This window comes from Canis lupus, chromosome 4 (assembly GCF_048164855.1).
Source record: "Canis lupus baileyi chromosome 4, mCanLup2.hap1, whole genome shotgun sequence".
Classification (NCBI taxonomy): Eukaryota; Metazoa; Chordata; class Mammalia; order Carnivora; family Canidae; genus Canis; species Canis lupus.
Window position 1 is genome coordinate 2,666,550 of NC_132841.1, and position 18,030 is coordinate 2,684,579.

Consider the following 18,030-nt stretch of genomic DNA (forward strand, 5'->3'; position numbering starts at 1 on the left):
ATCTTGATGAAGTCCCAATAGTTCATTTTTGCTTTTCTTTCTTTTGCCTTCGTGGATGTATCTTGCAAGAAGTTACTGTGGCTGAGTTCAAAAAGGGTGTTGCCTGTGTTCTGCTCTAGGATTTTGATGGAATCTTGTCTCACATTTAGATTTTTCATCCATTTTGAGTTTATCTTTGTGTCTGGTGCAAGAGACTGGTCTAGTTTCATTCTTCTGCATGTGGATGTCCAATTTTCCCAGCACCATTTATTGAAGAGACCGTCTTTCTTCCAATGGATAGTCTTTCCTCCTTTATCGAATATTAGTTGACCATAAAGTTGAGGGTCCACTTCTGGGTTCTCTATTCTGTTCCATTGATCTACGTGTCTGTTTTTGTGCCAGTACCACACTGTCTTGATGACCACAGTTTTGTAGTACAACCTGAAATCTGGCATTGTGATGCCCCCAGATATGGTTTTCTTTTTAAAAATTCCCCTGGCTATTCGGGGTCTTTTCTGATTCCACACAAATCTTAACATAATTTGTTGGAACTCTCTGAAGAAAGTCCATGGTATTTTGATAGGGATTGCATTAAACGTGTAAATTGCCCTGGGTAACATTGACGTTTTCACAATATTAATTCTGCCAATCCATGAGCATGGAATATTTTTCCATCTCTTTGTGTCGTCCTCAATTTCTTTCAGAAGTGTTCTATAGTTTTTAGGGTATAGATCCTTTACCTCTTTGGTTAGGTTTATTCCTAGGTATCTTATGCTTTTGGGTGCAATTGTAAATGGGATTGACTCCTTAATTTCTCTTTCTTCAGTCTCATTGTTAGTGTATAGAAATGCCACTGATTTCTGGGCATTGATTTTGTATCCTGCCACGCTACCAAATTGCTATATGAGTTCTAGCAATCTTGGGGTGGAGGCTTTTGGGTTTTCTATGTAGAGTATCATGTCATCGGCAAAGAGGGAGAGTTTGACTTCTTCTTTGCCAATTTGAATGCCTTTAATGTCTTTTTGTTGTCTGATTGCTGAGGTTAGGACTTCCAGTACTATGTTGAATAACAGTGGTGAGAGGGGACATCCCTGTCTTGTTCCTGATCTTAGGGGAAAGGCTCCCAGTGCTTCCCCATTGAGAATGATATTTGCTGTGGGCTTTTCATAGATGGCTTTTCAGATGTTGAGGAATGTTCCCTCTATCCCTACACTCTGAAGAGTTTTGATCAGGAATGGATGCTTTATTTTGTCAAATGCTTTCTCTGCATCTAATGAGAGGATCATATGGTTCTTGGTTTTTCTCTTGCTGATATGATGAATCACATTGATTGTTTTACGGGTGTTGAACCAGCCTTGTGTCCCGGGGATAAATCCTACTTGGTCATGGTGAATAATTTTCTTAATGTACTGTTGGATCCTATTGGCTAGTATCTTGTTGAGAATTTTTGCATCCATGTTCATCAGGGATATTGGTCTGTAATTCTCCTTTTTGGTGGGGTCTTTGTCTGGTTTTGGAATTAAGGTGATGCTGGCCTCATAGAACGAATTTGGAAGTACTCCATCTCTTTCTATCTTTCCAAACAGCTTTAGGAGAATAGGTATGGTTTCTTCTTTAAACGTTTGATAAAATTCCCCTGGGAAGCCATCTGGCCCTGGACTCTTGTGTCTTGGGAGGTTTTTGATGACTGCTTCAATTTCCTCCCTGGTTATTGGCCTGTTCAGGTTTTCTATTTCTTCCTGTTCCAGTTTTGGTAGTTTGTGGCTTTCCAGGAATGCGTCCATTTCTTCTAGATTGCCTAATTTATTGGCATATAGCTGCTCATAATATGTTTTTAAGATCGTTTGTATTTCCTTGGTGTTGGTAGTGATCTCTCCTTTCTCATTCATGATTTTATTAATTTGAGTCTTCTCTCTCTTCTTTTTAATAAGGCTGGCTAATGGTTTATCTATTTTATTAATTCTTTCAAAGAACCAACTCCTGGTTCTGTTGATCTGTTCCAGTTCTTCTGGTCTCGATTTCGTTGAGTTCTGCTCGAATCTTAATTAACTCTCTTCTTCTGCTGGTTGTAGGATCTATCTGCTGTTTCTTCTCTAGCTCCTTTAGGTGTAAGGTTAGCTTTTGTATTTGAGTTCTTTCCAGTTTTTGAATGGATGCTTGTATTGCGATGTATTTCCCCCTTAGGACTGCTTTTGCTGCATCCCAAAGATTTTTAATGGTTGTATCTTCATTCTCATTAGTTTCCATGAATCTTTTTAATTCTTCCTTAATTTCCTGGTTGACCCTTTCATCTTTTAGCAGGATGGTCCTTCAGCTCCACGTGTTTGAGGTCCTTCCAAACTTCTTGTGATTTAGTTCTAATTTCAAGGCATTATGGTCTGAGAATATGCAGGGGACGATCCCAATCTTTTGGTATCGGTTCAGACCCGATTTGTGACCCAGTATGTGGTCTATTCTGGAGAAAGTTCCATGTGCGCTTGAGAAGAATGTGTATTCAGTTGAGTTTGGATGTAAAGTTCTGTAGATATCTGTGAAATCCATCTGGTCCAGTGTATCATTTAAAGCTCTTGTTTCTTTGGAGATGTTGTGCTTAGAAGACCTATTGAGTATAGAAAGAGCTAGATTGAAGTCACCAAGTATAAGTGTATTATTATCTAAGTATGTCTTAACTTTGGTTATTAATTTATTTAAATATTTGGCACCTCCCACATTCGGGGCATATATATTGAGGATTGTTAAGTCCTCTTGTTGGATAGATCCTTTACGTATGATACAGTGTCCCTCTTCTTGCTCACTACAGTCTTCGGGGTAAATTTTAGTTTATCTGATATGAGGATGGCTACCCCTGCTTCTTTTGAGGACCATTTGAATGGTAAATGGTTCTCCAACCTTTTATTTTCAGGCTGTTGGTGTCCTTCTGTCTAAAATGAGTCTCTTGTAGACAGCAAATAGTTGGGTCCTGCTTTTTTATCCAGTCTGAAACCCTGCGCCTTTTGATGGGCTCATTAAGCCCGTTCACTTTCAGAGTTACTATTGACAGATATGAGTTTAGTGTCATCATGATATCTATTCAGTCCTTGTTTTTGTGGATTGTTCCACTGAACTTCTTCTTAAAGGGGAATTTTAAGAGTCCCCGTTAAAATTTCTTGCAGAGCTGGTTTGGAGGTCACATATTCTTTCAGTTCCTGCCTGTCTTGGAAGCTCTTTATCTCTCTTTCCATTTTGAATGAGAGCCTTGCTAGATAAAGTATTCTTGGTTGCATGTTCTTCTCATTTAGGACCCTGAATATATCCTGCCAGCCTTTTCTGGCCTGCCAGGTCTCTGTGGAGAGGTCTGCTGTTACCCTAATATTCCTCCCCATAAAATTCAGGGCTTTCTTGTCTCTTGCTGCTTTAAGGATCTTCTCTTTGTCTTTGGAATTTGCAAGCTTCACTATTAAATGTCGAGGTGTTGAACGGTTTTTATTGATTTTAGGGGGGGGATCTCTCTATTTCCTGGATCTGAATGACTGTTTCCCTTCCCAGATTAGGAAAGTTTTCAGCTATAATTTGTTCAAATACATATTCTGGCCCTCTGGCCCTTTCGGTGCCCTCAGGAACCCCAATTAAGCATAGGTTTTTCTTCCTCAGGCTGTCGTTTATTTTCCTTAATCTATCTTCATGGTCTTTTAATTGTGTGTCTCTTTTTTCTTCATTTTCCCTCTTTGCCATCAACTTGTCTTCTATGTCACTCACTCGTTCTTCTACCTCGTTAACCCTCGTCGTTAGGACTTCTAGTTTGGATTGCATCTCATTCAATCGATTTTTAATTTCTGCCTGATTGGCTCTAAATTCTGCAGTCATGAAGTCTCTTGAGTCCTCATGCTTTTTTCTAGAGCCACCAGTAGCTGTATAATAATGCTTCTGAATTGGCTGACACTGAATTGTAATCCAGATTTTGTAACTCTGTGGGAGAGAGGACTGTTTCTGATTCTTTCTTTTGAGGTGAGGTTTTCCTTCTAGTCATTTTGCTCAGTGCAGAGTGGCCAAAAGCAAGTTGTATTGGGAAAAGGAGAAAAAGAGAGGAGAGAAGGAAAGAAAAGAGAAAGAGAAAAAAAAAAAAAGAAAGAAAGAGAAAAAAAGGGTGGGGAAAGCAAACAAATAAAAAAGCAAAACAAAACAAAACAAACAAAAAACAAAAAACAATAAACAAAAAACCCACGGGGGAGTATCTTCTGATTCTGTGTACTTTAAGTCCCTTGGCTTCCCCTGGAACTGTCCGTCTAGCTGGTCTTCTGGGGGAGGGGCCTGTTGTGCTGATTTTCAGGTGTTAGCACTTGGGGGAGCTGCTGTGCCCCTGCCTGGTGCAGGGCTCAGTGGGGGTTGTTTACCCCGTGAGGCCCCAGGAGGAACAACCGCAGTGGCGAGGCCAGCTCTGCAGCCCTGGAGTCAGCTCCCGCAGTCACCACGGAGCTCTCCGTCTACAGGGCCTGGAGGCTCCGGGGCGGGGCCACTGATCTGCTCAGCTGGGGCAGGAGCGGCCTCGCTGTCCTGGGCCCTCCCGGGCTCTGCCTGTCCCGGGGGGAGGCCGGATCCTGGGCTGTGTCCCGGCGCCCTGTGCTCCGGGGCCTGCGCTGTTGGATTCGCTCCGGCCCTGCAGCCCCCTCTGGGAGCTTCTTCCTCTGCCTGAGCCCCCCCCCCAGCTGCTCCCCCCCCCCGCAGCCCCCTCCGCGGAGCCGCCCCCTAGCCCCCCGAGCTGCTCCCGCCCCATAGCCCCCTCCGCGGAGCCGCCCCTGAGCCCCCCGAGCTGCTCCGGGTCCCGCATGCGAGCTGCAGCCCTTAGGGAGCTCGGCGCACTCTCCTGGGGTGCAGGTGTCTGTTAGTGTCCCCGGGAGCCCGAGGGCATCCCCGCCCTCCTGGGTCCTGCTCCAACTCCCTGCGAGCCCCTTTCCCCCGGGAAGGTTGGTGCAGCTCCTGCTCCTCCGGGACGGGGCTCTCCTGTCCTGGGGACACTCGCCCCGGCCTCAGCCCGGCTCCTCGCGGGCCCCTCCCCCTTGGAGGCCTTTGTTCCTTTATTTCTTTTTCCCCGTCTTCCTACCTGGATAGAAGCGCGAACTCTTCTCACTGTAGCGTTCCAGGTGTTCTCTCTTTAAATCTCAGCCCGAATTCGTAGATTTTCAGGATGATTTGAAGGTTATCTAGGTAATTTGGTGGGGACAGGTGACTTGGGGACCCTACTCTTCCGCCGTCTTGCTTCTAATTTTATTGGCTTTGAGACATGGTCTTTTACTCATAAAGTCATTCAGAAATGTGTTAATTTCCACATGTTAGAGATTTTCCTATTCATTGATTACTAATTTGATTCCATTAATGACTCTGTTGTTCTTCAATGATTTCTCCGTGGCACCTGGGTGGCTCAATGGATTAAGCGTCTGACTCTTGGTTTTGACTCAAGTCATGATCCCTAGGTCCTGGGGTGGAGCCTGGTGTTGGGCTCTGCACTCACTGTGGAGTCAGCTTGGGATTCTTTCTAGCTCTCCCTTTGCCCCTCCCTCCCTCTCTCTTTCTCTCTCTCAAATCAATTTTAAAACCTTAAAAAAAATATTAAAAATATTCTAAGTCCCACTCTCTTCCCTCCTCCTAGAATTCCAATGATAGCTCTGTCAGACATTTTGTTATTGTCCAAAAGGTGCCTGAAGCTCTCCTCGTTTTAAGGAGACCTCTTTTATCTCTCTCTCTCTCTTAAAATCTTGACAACTGTTTTTGCTTCTATTAAATAATCTGAGGGATTTGAAGGCCCTAACTTTTGAATTCCAACTAATTTCTGAAAAAGGCCATTAGTAAATTAGATCTTGTCAGTCTTTCTGAAATCAAATTCCTACCTTTTTTTTTTGAAATTCCTACCTTTCATATGCTAAAGTGAAAAGAGTTTATCTTATAATAGTAAGATATAAAGACATGACTTTTTATAAGCATATAAAGCTTTTGTGTTCAGATGTTAATTGTGTTATGAACTTATCTCCCCAAGAAACAAGTTTGGCTGTTGTTTTCCTTTGACATGACCCCACTCTTTTGTTAATTAAAATCTTCTTTACTATCTGTCATTATACGATGCTCTTGACTCAAGCTGTATTTTCCTTGCCCCAGCCCTAAAATCAACCATTTCTGCAAAGAGCCATGATTTCTTCTATTGGCCGATGGTATTTAGAAACCAAAACCTGGATGTTAACTGCTTTTTCTTATTGAGGTGTAGCTGCTTCTAGGCACTCAGTGGAAAAGTCTTGACACTATTTCTTCAAATATTTCTTCTGCCCTAGTTTCTCTTTACTCTTATTCTGGGATTGCAGTTATGTCCACTCTGGACATAATTGTCCATCTCAGAGTGTTTAATATCATCCTTCAGGTTTTGGATACTCTGGTCTTTTTCACCCTTTTCCCCCACTTTTTTTTTCTGTTTGTGATTTGTGTTGGGTACCTTCCAGTTAATTAGTTTTTTTTTCCTTGGAAGTGTCTAATAAGATTGTCAGAGACATACTACATTTTTGATACTGTGTTTTTCCTTCTAATATTTGTTTTTTTCTAATAATCTCCAACTTTCTGCTGAATTAACCTAATATTGTACACTACTTATTTTTTCCATTAAAAGCTTTAACATATTGATGGTAGCTATTTTATTTTATTGAAGATTTTATTTATTTATTCATGAGAGTCACACACAGAGATAGAAGAAGTGCAGAGACACAGGCAGAGGGAGAAGCAGGCTCCATGCAGGGAACCGGTGGTGGGACTCCATCCTGGGTCTCCAGGATCACACCCTGGGCTGCAGATGGCGCTAAACCGCTGATCCACCGGGGCTGCTCAATGGTAGCTATTTTAAATTCTTTATCTGAAAATGTCAAGTCAGTATCTGCGTATGATTCTGACAATTGTCTCTTTTAATTAAGCTTTGTCTTGCCCTTTCCTATACTTTTTTTCTATGCTATGTTTGAATTTTTTGTTGTTGTTGAAGCCCGTAGATATTGTTTATGACAGTGGATGCTGCAGTAGGTGTATTCTAGGTATAGAGATGAACATGCCTTCCTTCTGCTAGACCTTTAGTATGAAGTTTGTGTTAATCTGGTCAAGAGCTTGGGTGGGTTTGACATTTTCGGTTGCTATGGTTACCAGAGATGGAGTTTGCCGCTAAAGCACCAGAGACTTCAAGTTCCTCTAGTGATACTTCATGTTTGTGTCCTTGCTTGATTCTGGTATTCCCTTTGTGCTACTCCCCGGAATTTTTCTTTGATTCTCTAATTATATTCCTCTTTCATTTTGAGAGAGGCTGTTAGCATGATGGTGAGGAAAGAATACACCTTGCCTGACGTTCTCATTAACTTCTGTACTAGACACAAACTGTGACCTGTATCCCAGGGACATGGCCTTCACAAGTGTTTCTGTCCCTCCTCCCAGGCTGGAGCTGAAGCTTCTCTATTTTTCCCTTTGCTCCTTTCTTCTCACTGCAGGGGCGATTCACAAGTATCCTTGGACTACAATTTTGAGGACTTTCTCCTTGCAAATTAAGCTTTTTCTCATTTTTTTGTGTGCTTATTTATTTTTTATTGTTTCTACAATGGTAGTTCTGGATGGAATCTTGGTTAATGGACTCAGTTCCCCTCCCCCACATGCAATGGGATTATTCCAGTGCCTGACCCTGAAGCTTGAGTCTATTTTTCTGTAGTGTAGACAAGGTGAAGGGGAAAGAGGGGGGACAGTTTGTTTGTATTTTGACAATTACTCTTCCCCTCCAACATGTAAGAAACTTCCTCTAGGTTACTTCCAAACATCCCAATGAGAGCCTAATGAGTTTCATGGAAGAAAGCCCCCACATGAGTGAGAAACCATCTATGTCTGCATTTCCTGGGGGTTTCACACTCTCAAACTAATCCACACTCCAGTGTTAACTCTGTTAGCAGTTCCCTAAACCTTTCCAGGTTAATCCTTCAACTGATTTACATGGAATTCAGGGAGTCTTTCATGTCCGTTTCTTTTTCCAATGACAGTCTCTCTTGGGTTGCCCGATTGGCTGTTTGCCCTGTGACCTCAGATGACCAATGAGTATATGAAAGTCCTTTACTTGAAGCTTGTGCACCTTTTCTCTTATAGTTTTAGAACAAAGCTCTTTTCAGCCCTCTGCCCCTCAGTGCTGAAACCAGAAGTCCCCAAAACATCCCAACCAAGGAAGATGTAAGCCACAAAAATTATGACTGAGCTGAGCTATAGATGCAGTCCTCAATAAACGTTTAGTATCATTCTTCTAATATATGGTGTGCATATATTAGTTACAAAAATAACTTCTTTTGTAACTAATAACTTCAAAAATATATATAGTTACAAAAATATTGATATAAAAATAATTTTGTAGCACATAAATGTCCTAAGAGTTCTGAGGAAATCAAGACTACTTCCAGTTGTGCCAAGTTAAGACATAGTTTCATGTGAAATTTAAATATTTGATAAAGACTGAAATAATGTTTGGTATTAACCAATGCTTATGATTATTTTACTTAATTATTATAATTATTTATGACCTCTTTTCCTAGATACTCTTACCTTATTATCTATTTTTTTACTCTCCCAAAATCTTGATTTAATAAACTAATATGAACAATGAGGGGAGGAATAAAATACAGAGTATACTTTATAGCTGTAATGCAATCAATAAAAGAATCACTCTTAAAATGTATTTACATCTAAATCAATAGTTGATGGAAATTTCAATGAAAGAGTTGAGAAGTCAAATGAAATTTTGGATTAAGTAAAATAAAAAGCCTCCCACCAACCCTCTCTCTGATGTGTAGAATAAAAATAATTGCATAAAAGTTGCTTTTATTTAAAATAAAACATTTTATTTAAGTTACAATTTGTTCTAGAGTAATGTCAAGAGAATGATGAGCCTGCACACACATTCTATTGGATTAGCCATTCCTTTTCATTGCTAAACACCCAATTTTGGTTTCAACACATAATTTTTTCCAGAGAAAATAATTCATGCAAGATTTTATTTAAAAATTTATATTGTAAATACATACTTTCCTTTTGAAAACTCCTCAGGAAATATAGAATAAATGATAAAAAGTACATGCAATCCTATAATTCAGTGACACACATGTGAAGAATAGTCAAATTTCTTGCTCTAAATAACAGTGATCTTTTGCCTTCTGGTATGAAGGACTAACCTTCACCAGAACTCCCTCTAAATTCCTTTCTTCAGTCAACAATTCTGAAAACAAAACATGGCGGACAGATGGGTTAGAGCACTGAAAAAAGAACTTTACAATATCTGTCTGAGTAAAGTCAACCAAAGTTGCTGGTGGTAATCTACACTTTTATTTCTTTCTACTATAAAGTTCTTTCAATAAAGTTCTTTCTACTATAAAGTTCTTTTAATTTCCCATGCTTAGACATTCTCCTTATTCAACTATTCAAATAAAGTATCTAATTTTTTCTAGTTAGGTCTTGGAAAATTACTAAAAGTTCAGTACAACAACAATATGCAAAGATATAACATTTTCTAACCTTTATTATATTGTATATATATTGAGAGATATATAACTATACTCTATGTGTATATGTTCACATATGCACGTATTATATGGCTATAATATATTTTTAAACAATAGTGCAATATAAGTAAAATTTTGTAAATTCTTTTAACAGACTGAACACCTATACATATGCGAGCAGGTGTGTGTGTGTATATATATATATATATATACACACATATATATAAATAAATATGATGTATATGTATATATACATATATTTTTATATGCACACATACTTTTTAAAGCAAAACGTAGCAATACATTGTATATATTGTAAATTTAAAGTTTATTTTTATTTATCAGCTTTGAGACTGCTTCCTTCATGACAGAGGATGAAAAAGTCGAAGGAGCTAATATAAATCACTTGTTAATGCTGGAATTTGCTTGATTATCTTCTTAGGATAAATGTTTACTCATATTATTAAGGTAATACATATGCTTTATATTGAAGTATTTTTATGTATTACCAATATATCCTCAAAAAGTATTTACCTATTAAGAATCTCAATTATAAAGAAGAGGAAGGAGTGCCTGGGAGGCTTAGTCAGTTAAGCCTCTGACTTTTGACTTTAGATCTGATCATGACCTCAGGGTCCTGGGATGGAGCCCCATGTGGGCTCTGCACTTAGCAGGGAATCTGCTGGAGATTCTCTCTCTCCCTCTCCTTCCACCCCTCCCCCTGCTTACATGCACTCTCCCTTTCTCTTTCTCAAATAAATACATTTTTAAAAAGAAATAAAGAAGAGGAGGAAAAGAAGAGAAATGGAAAAATAATAAACATTTCCTAATATAAATTAATTTCTGGTAATTTACTGATGGGTAATTGGAGGCATAGGGACTAAGAGTGAACATGCGGAAAAAAGGAAAAGGAGGGGCAATTTTCTATGAAGCATTTCTTAAAGTAAAACACAAAATACAAGGAGGATGATAACAGTGTTTGCTAAACCATTTTGTCTCCAGCTTTTCCATCACAATTTTCCACCACAATCCTTTTTTGAAAAGCATTTTTTACTTTAGTGATTTCATTTTTGTGAACAGCAATTTGCTGAACTATAACTCAGGGAACACTCCCTGTGAAGCCAGAAGCATAAGTAGTAAGTAGAAGTGGTAAGCTAAGAGACAAGATATTTCAATCTACAGGAGGACAATATTTTTAGTGAAAATCAACAAGAACCTGTTTCATTGTAGCAAAAGGCAATACTGATTCCAGACAAATCCTAACAGCACAAATGTTATGATTGCTAACACAGAATCTGAAGGTGGGGATCTAATATTATAAAAGCAAGTAAGTTGTTATACAAAAATATATGTCTGTGAAAATATGAATATGTTATTTTGATATGGAATTATTTATAGGCATAACATATTTCTCTATAAATCCCAAAACCCATGCTGGTTGTTTTCTGCAACAGCAAATACTAGGCTTCTTGTATCATCTGGGACTATTCAGTTCATTCTCTTGGATTAATGCTATTAATAATTTTGTTTTCCTTATCTAAATAACTAAAATGAAGTTTCCATGAGTCTGAGCATGACATGATGAAACTATAAATCTTGGGCTGTTCACCAGTGTTCATGGAAGTATCGTGGCGCCGACTTTGAATTACCAAGATCTGCTTTCCAAGGTTAGAGTGAGAAATAATTTTATTTTACTTGCAGCATAGGATGTACTGAATAGAATCTACATGGCTGCCCTGCACACACAGAGATGCTCTTCCTGTGTGCAGAAATAATTGCAAATGCCATGGAAAAGCAACCTTCTCCTAAGTAGAGTTGATGTTGTTGCAATAAGACTGACTGTTGGAAAATTGCAGAAGGAACATTGCGGCTCATTTACATTTACTCACTCAATGATTCTGAACAGGACTGTTGTAGGTTCCGTGGTACAGACAAGGTCCTTAGGTATGCAAGATGATAAAGCAAGAAAAAGAGTGCAATCATGAACATAAATATTTTCTTTGGTCACTCCATTATAGAAAGCCAAAAAGAATATTTATTTGGTTTTACTAATTTTACTATTTACAGGGTTATTATTTTCTAACTATGATAACCATATAAATTATATAGCATTATCATCAAAGAGTGTATTTTTTTACAGTTTATATTTTATTTTCGAACCCCAACCACAAATATCCCATATTATAATTTTATAAATAAAATATGGACACTGGTTCATAAGATCATTACAGTATACATTCTGATATTAAGAATTTTAAGAGAATTTTAAGAGAAGCATTCTTTAAGGAACAATAACCAAAAAAACAGACATTCTTTTCAGGACATACTACACATCAGAAGACCATTTTGGGGTGAGAAAAAATAACAGGTACGAGGATAGTCTCAAAAAAAAGACTGGCAGCATGATAGCTCATGTGACTGAACAAGTAGTGGCTGATTCAGGATAGGACTAAAAGTATCTATTCCCTTGGTTGGAAGGAAATTAATCTCTGTGCATGGTTAGGATCCTATGCAGGTACAGAGTAGAATGGTGGCTTCGCAGTGGTCTGTTTTGTATACACCACAGCATTTGTTAACTCATTGCTGTGTATCTGTAGCTCGCTAGGGAAACTGTGAGCCTAGACTCTATGTGACCTCTCTTTGAACTGACATTTGTCTTCATTGGCACCTAAATGTCTAGCAATGAAATTATACAGCAGAATGACCATGTAGACCTTTGGAAAAACAAACATATAAGCAGCACCATTTTAAACCATGTACCCTTCAATGAACAGATGTCTAAAAAGTCCCAGGAATGCTACAAAAATTAATGCTTCGTGACTCATTTAACTTAATATTGGTTGATTTAATGTTGGGATATGAATAAAAATAATTTATTTTATTTACATTTTATCTTTTAAGGTTTTATTTACTTATTTATTTGAGAGAGGGAGAGAGAGTATGCACAAGAGAGAGAGCCTGAGGAGAGAGGCAGAGAGAGAGGGAGAAGCAGACTCTCCACTAAGCAGAGAACCAAATCCAGGGTTCTGTCCCAGGACCCCAGGATCATAACCCGAGCCAAAGGCAGACGCTTAACCCACTGAACCACCCAGGTGCCCCTATTTACACGTTAATAAAGAAAAAACAAAATTATACCAATAGCTGTAGAGAAAGTACAGTTCAACATCCATTAATGATAGTAACTCTGAGCAAAATGTTGATACATTAGAACTTTAATCTGATAAGTATCTTCATAAACCTACACATATCTTCATAAATCTATCTATCTATCTATCTATCTATGAAAATTGAAAGCATTCCATTTACTATCAAAAACAGGAAAAAGATGTGCTCTACTATCACTTCTTTTCAGTATTTTAATATAAGTCTCAGGAAGTGCTGAAATCAAGAAAAAATATGCAATAATTAGAAAGAAAGAAAGAATAGATATTATTACTGGTAATAATATTGGGCACATAGAAAATCTCAAGTTGAATTTTAATATATATAACAACTGTTAAAAATGCAATTATATGAAAAGTTATAATTTGCAAACCCCCAAATCAAGGAGAAAATGACCTGGGAATAATGCTATTAAAATCTGTGTAGCAATTTATCAAAAAGGTTAAAGCTTTAAATATATACTAAGAATATATTGTTAGATTCCAATTATCATCAAATATTTCTATAAATTCACACATTTCAAAAACAACACCAATTTTGGTGTTTTACATTACTTAAGCAATTAATTCTAAAATATGTGAAAGAGTCAAGGGTAGCTAGGATCATCTTAAAAAAAAGAGAAACCATGAAAAAATGTTCGTTAGTAGATATCAAGGCTAATAGACCTAACATAATTGAGTATGTCTATTGGAACAACGGTAGGTGAATTGATATATGAGACAAATTGCAGATTTCTGAAACATGGCACTCGTGTTTACGGGTCCCTCATTGGGCCACATCTGACACCCTAGATAAAGGAAAATGAAAATCCATTCATAAATGGTGCTGGGAAAGGAAAGAGGATGAATGATAATATAAGCTACATCACATTTTAACACAAAAGCAATTCCTAATGAATTACAGATACAGATGAGAGAGACAAACTATAAAACATTGTCAGAACATATAAAATGATGATTGGCTTTTTCTTGCTGTTTTCCCTCCCACCTACCTGAAAACTCCTTAAAATCTAAACTTAGTTGGACTGCTTCAAGGGTTAATACTTATACCTTTTCTCTATCTATGTCCATTGCATTGGTTATTTCTCTGCAGACAGCTCCCAAACGCATATTTCCAGGCTGGAAGTCTCTCCTTGAATTTCAGACAATTTATTGCTCTCTTTACTCATGGTTAATGGCCATTGCAAAATAATATGCCTACAATCAAACTCCTCATCTCTATCTTCCCCCCAAAATTGTGTACTCCCAAAGGTTCTCCAACCTTGATAGTGGAAAGTTGATCCTTTTAGTTACTTGGGTCAAAACTGTTTAGTTACCTTGAGTCCTCTCCCTCAGGCACCACTTGTAATCTCAAGAAACTTACCTCCAAACAGATTTTACAAACTCTCATCCATACTGATTGTATTTAATGAACTATTATTTAAGATCTGGAAAAAAGTGGACTACAGCTCATGCAATTTGCTGACATATTTTTACATATTTCTAGAATTTTGTTGCTTACTGAGTTACCATAAATTCAATTTTAATTGTGTCAGGAGCCCAGGTGGGAAGCACAGTGGACAGAGGGAAATAAAAATAAAATAAATTTAGTGTAAAATAAACACTAATAAATTCTTAATAGAGGAAATACTTGTTAAGTATGAATAGGTTAATTACACAAATTCATAAAACATAAACCAATCAAAACCTTTAACCAAGGGGATTGGTAATTCATTCACTTATGGACTTTTTATAAAGCAAAACATGTAAAACATATAATGTTAATTGTTTTATTCCACTTTCACAGATGCAACATAAAGTGCTACCTTCCATTTTTGGACTTAGTCCAAGTAAAAGTACATTTTACTATTTTTTGGCGGGGGGAGGGAAGGCTTTGTATTTTTTTTTTATTTATTTATTTTTTATTTCTCTTTCTGTTTGGGCTCCAATTAAAGTCCCTGTATGCTTAATATCAAAATCATAATGATTAAATTTATTAGTTAGCCTGGCAGAGCTAAGGAAGAAATCCTAAGTCTGCCCATTCACCACATCTCCAAGGTACAGTTTTTAAACCTGAGCTTCATACAGATAATGTATATTCATCTTCAGACTAGTCTGGCCAGGCTCAGCTTCTGTGTCTGGCGCCTTGGTCCCAGGACTGAGCTGCCTGGGGTTCATCGTCCCTCCCACAGCTGTGCTGCAGACATTTGTAATTCTGCCTGCCTTCTACTTTTCCCTCTCAACTCCAGATTTACCCTTTGAAACACCTGCAGCTACTTCTACTAGAGAAATATGTTTTTTACCTAATTTGATGATTGTTCATAGAGGTCTATGTGACTTAAAAGTCATGAATTGGAAAGTTTATGAGTTCCATAAAAGGGCCTTTATTAGTTGTTATTAGTTAATATAGAAATGGACTTTGTAGAATTAAGAAAATTGCAAGATATTTTATTATTTATGTATACACAAGTATGCCTACTTTTTCTCCAGAAAAGATTTAAGATATCTTATATATAAGCTGAAGGAAGAAATAATCCTCTCATAAAGTGGCACCTTTAATCTAGCCCCAGTCTTTGACTTTAGGAAATTCCCCACGTAGGTCCAAGTCAGTATAGACATCAAACATAGCTCCTTTCATTTTGTACTCTGATGTTCTCAGGGGTTCTGGGTTGCCTAATACAGATTCTGTAAGTTAATAGCTTCTCGTGGCAATGACTTAATGAACTGATTTTTAAATATTTTCATTTGAAATAAACACTACACTGACCAGCCTCTCAAATTGTTATAACAAGACAAGGAAACCAGCAAAGTCACAGACTTAAAAAAAAAAAAAAAAGAATATGCCTATGATCTTACCAGAAAAATAGGATCAGCACAACCAGAAATACATAAGATACATAATACATTATATATATAATTCATACATACGTGTTTTATGCACACACATGCATAGTCAGTTGGCTAATGTAAAATGGCAAAAGATTTCATATATGCTTTTCTGTGCTTCTTTCATAAATGTAGGACCTCCAAAATCAGTGGACCTTTTAGCATGGTCATCCAAGAACCATTGTATGAAGGACTATCCCCTGGTATGATCTATTGTCTATCTCCCTCTGATTCAATACATAATATTAGAAAGGTATTCCCCAAATCCAGAGGCTTCATGTGCTGGATTTCATGGACATAATAATATCTAATTCTTTATATATGGTTTGAGAACAGGATCTGAATAGTGAGAGTTGCCTGGGGTTGGGGGTGATATTGTTATTTGTGTGGTTTTTAAAGATGTTATTTATTTATTTGAGAGAGAGAGTGAGCGCAGTGGAGAGGAGTAGAGGCAGAGGGAGAAGACTCCCCATTGAGCAGGGAGCCTGACTTGGGGATGGATCCCAGGTTGGGGGAAGGGTAGGTGGTATTACCATTACACTAGAAACATTTTGGTTTTGTTCTTTAATTGGAGAGAATTTCTGACCAGACATGGGAGAGCCACAGTGGGAAGTCTCCAAGTCATTCTGAGGGGAGAGATGGACAATCTGAGCTTTTTATGTTCTCTGCTCTGTCTCTGCCTCACGCACCTATTTAAAATAATGACAAGGGATGCCTGAGGGGCTTAGTCAGCTAAGCATCCAACTCTTGATCTCAGCTCAGATCTTGTTCTCAGGGTCGTGAGATCAAGCCCATGCTGGGCATGCAGCCTATATACATACATACATACATACATACATACATACATACATATATACAAGAGCAGCAAAAGAAAATAAAAGGAAATTGCAATCACAGGCTAACCCTGACCCTAAATTAAAATTGAATTACCGTCACAAAAATGTAAACAATTTTTAAAAGAAGTCGAAGGCAAAGAATTTTCAAAGAGAATCTAAGAGTGAGATGCCAGAAAATGTAAGCATAAGTCTAGAATACATTTTGTAAATAAAAAGCTGAAAAAAATTGCTGTAAAATATCAGGAAAGGAAGATGAAATGGGCAATGGTTAATCACAAGAACTAGTATCATACAATTTAAATGACTATGAAGAGGAAAAAAATATGTATTTTAAAGGCAACAACAGAAGAGCTGTGAAAAGAAGAGAGCAAGATTATTTGCAAAAGTTTGCCTGGGGAATCCGGGTATGCAGTGAGCTGCTTTCCTGGCAGAGATGCTATGGGATAAAAGTTGAGGTTCTTCAGGGTGGAGAACTCTTCCCTTCTGGCCGTTTATTCAAAGTCCCAGGTGTAAGGACTCCTCGTTCCCTCACATGGCAGGAGAATTTCTCTTTAACAAATATAAACAAAGGTGTTCATTTCTAGGAGAATAATCTGAGCCTCTGCCAGGTGCCACCAGTTACTTTGGAAAGGTAGGCTTTGTGTTTGTTGAATCTAGTGAAACTTGACCTGTGATTTCAAACAAGGAGATGGCAAGGGCAAGAAAAAGTATGAAAACTTTTTCAGAAGGTTTATGTGACCCTGCAGAGCATGGCATCTGCCCAACACTAGCCATGCTTCTTGCTCTGCTGATGTATTTCAGTTCTTTGAAACATCTTTCTTGCCTGGAATCCCCTACGGATATTCTATATTGTTCCCTCTGCTTAAAACATTTCCCTCCTATCCCTCCTAAATGGAACTTTCCATTTTCATATTTTAAAATAGCATAAAACTAGGAGTCACCTTTGGCCAACTCTCCTAGTTATAATACACACACACACACACACACACACACACACACCTGCTAACTTCACCTACAGTTTCAAGCATGTTCATCTCTGCAGCTTTGGGTGTGATATATGATTGTCAAGCTCAACTAGGCATTTAGATCCTGGGAACTTCCACCTACTCAGGAACAGAGGTAAGAAAGAAACTAAAATATTGGTTCTTGCAATTCCACCCCTTTCTGGGACCTACAAAACTCTACACACACCTGAGAGGGTTGACTGCCAGAGGTGCAAAACCATGATGTCAAGATCACTATTAGACAAGACAGCTCTCAGGGACTGGTCCCAACTTGTGGGAGGGCAAGAGGAGCAGAGACCTGCCTGATTCAGCCCTATGGCCCTATGACCTCTCCACTGGGGTGCTGTTTACCATAACAGAACAAAGATACTGTGTTTTCTCTGTGTTTCCCCTCATGCAAACTCTGTAGTCTGTCACAGAGTCCTCTCTTGACCACAACTAATGCAAGCAAAGGGAGTATTTTTCTCTCTCAATGTCCAGGGTCCGTTCCAAATCAGTTGTATACATTCTGTGATCTGCATGGTAGAGGTTTTAATTTCAGAAATATGACAAACTAGGGTGCCTGGGTGGCTCAGTGGTTGAGATCTGCCTTTGGCTCAGGTCATGATACCAAGGTCCTGAGATCAAGTCCCACATCAGACTCCCTGCACAGAGCCTGCCTCTC

The 18,030-nt window shown here is 38.3% G+C and overlaps 1 long non-coding RNA gene across 21 annotated transcripts in view; it reads right to left on the minus strand.

Annotated features, from left to right (window-relative positions):
• LOC140631729 (uncharacterized) overlaps window positions 1-18,030 on the minus strand; it is a 125,305-nt gene that overhangs the window by 42,539 nt on the left and 64,736 nt on the right. For 14 of the 21 annotated variants that reach the window (XR_012029239.1, XR_012029252.1, XR_012029251.1 and 11 more), the window contains one exon: window positions 8,822-11,439. The exons of 3 other annotated variants lie outside the window; for them this stretch is intronic. This is a non-coding gene — a long non-coding RNA (uncharacterized lncRNA). Of the gene's footprint in view, window positions 1-8,821; window positions 11,440-18,030 lie in introns of those variants that run through there. 4 more of the 21 variants (XR_012029249.1, XR_012029241.1, XR_012029238.1 and 1 more) reach the window with 1 other exon arrangement.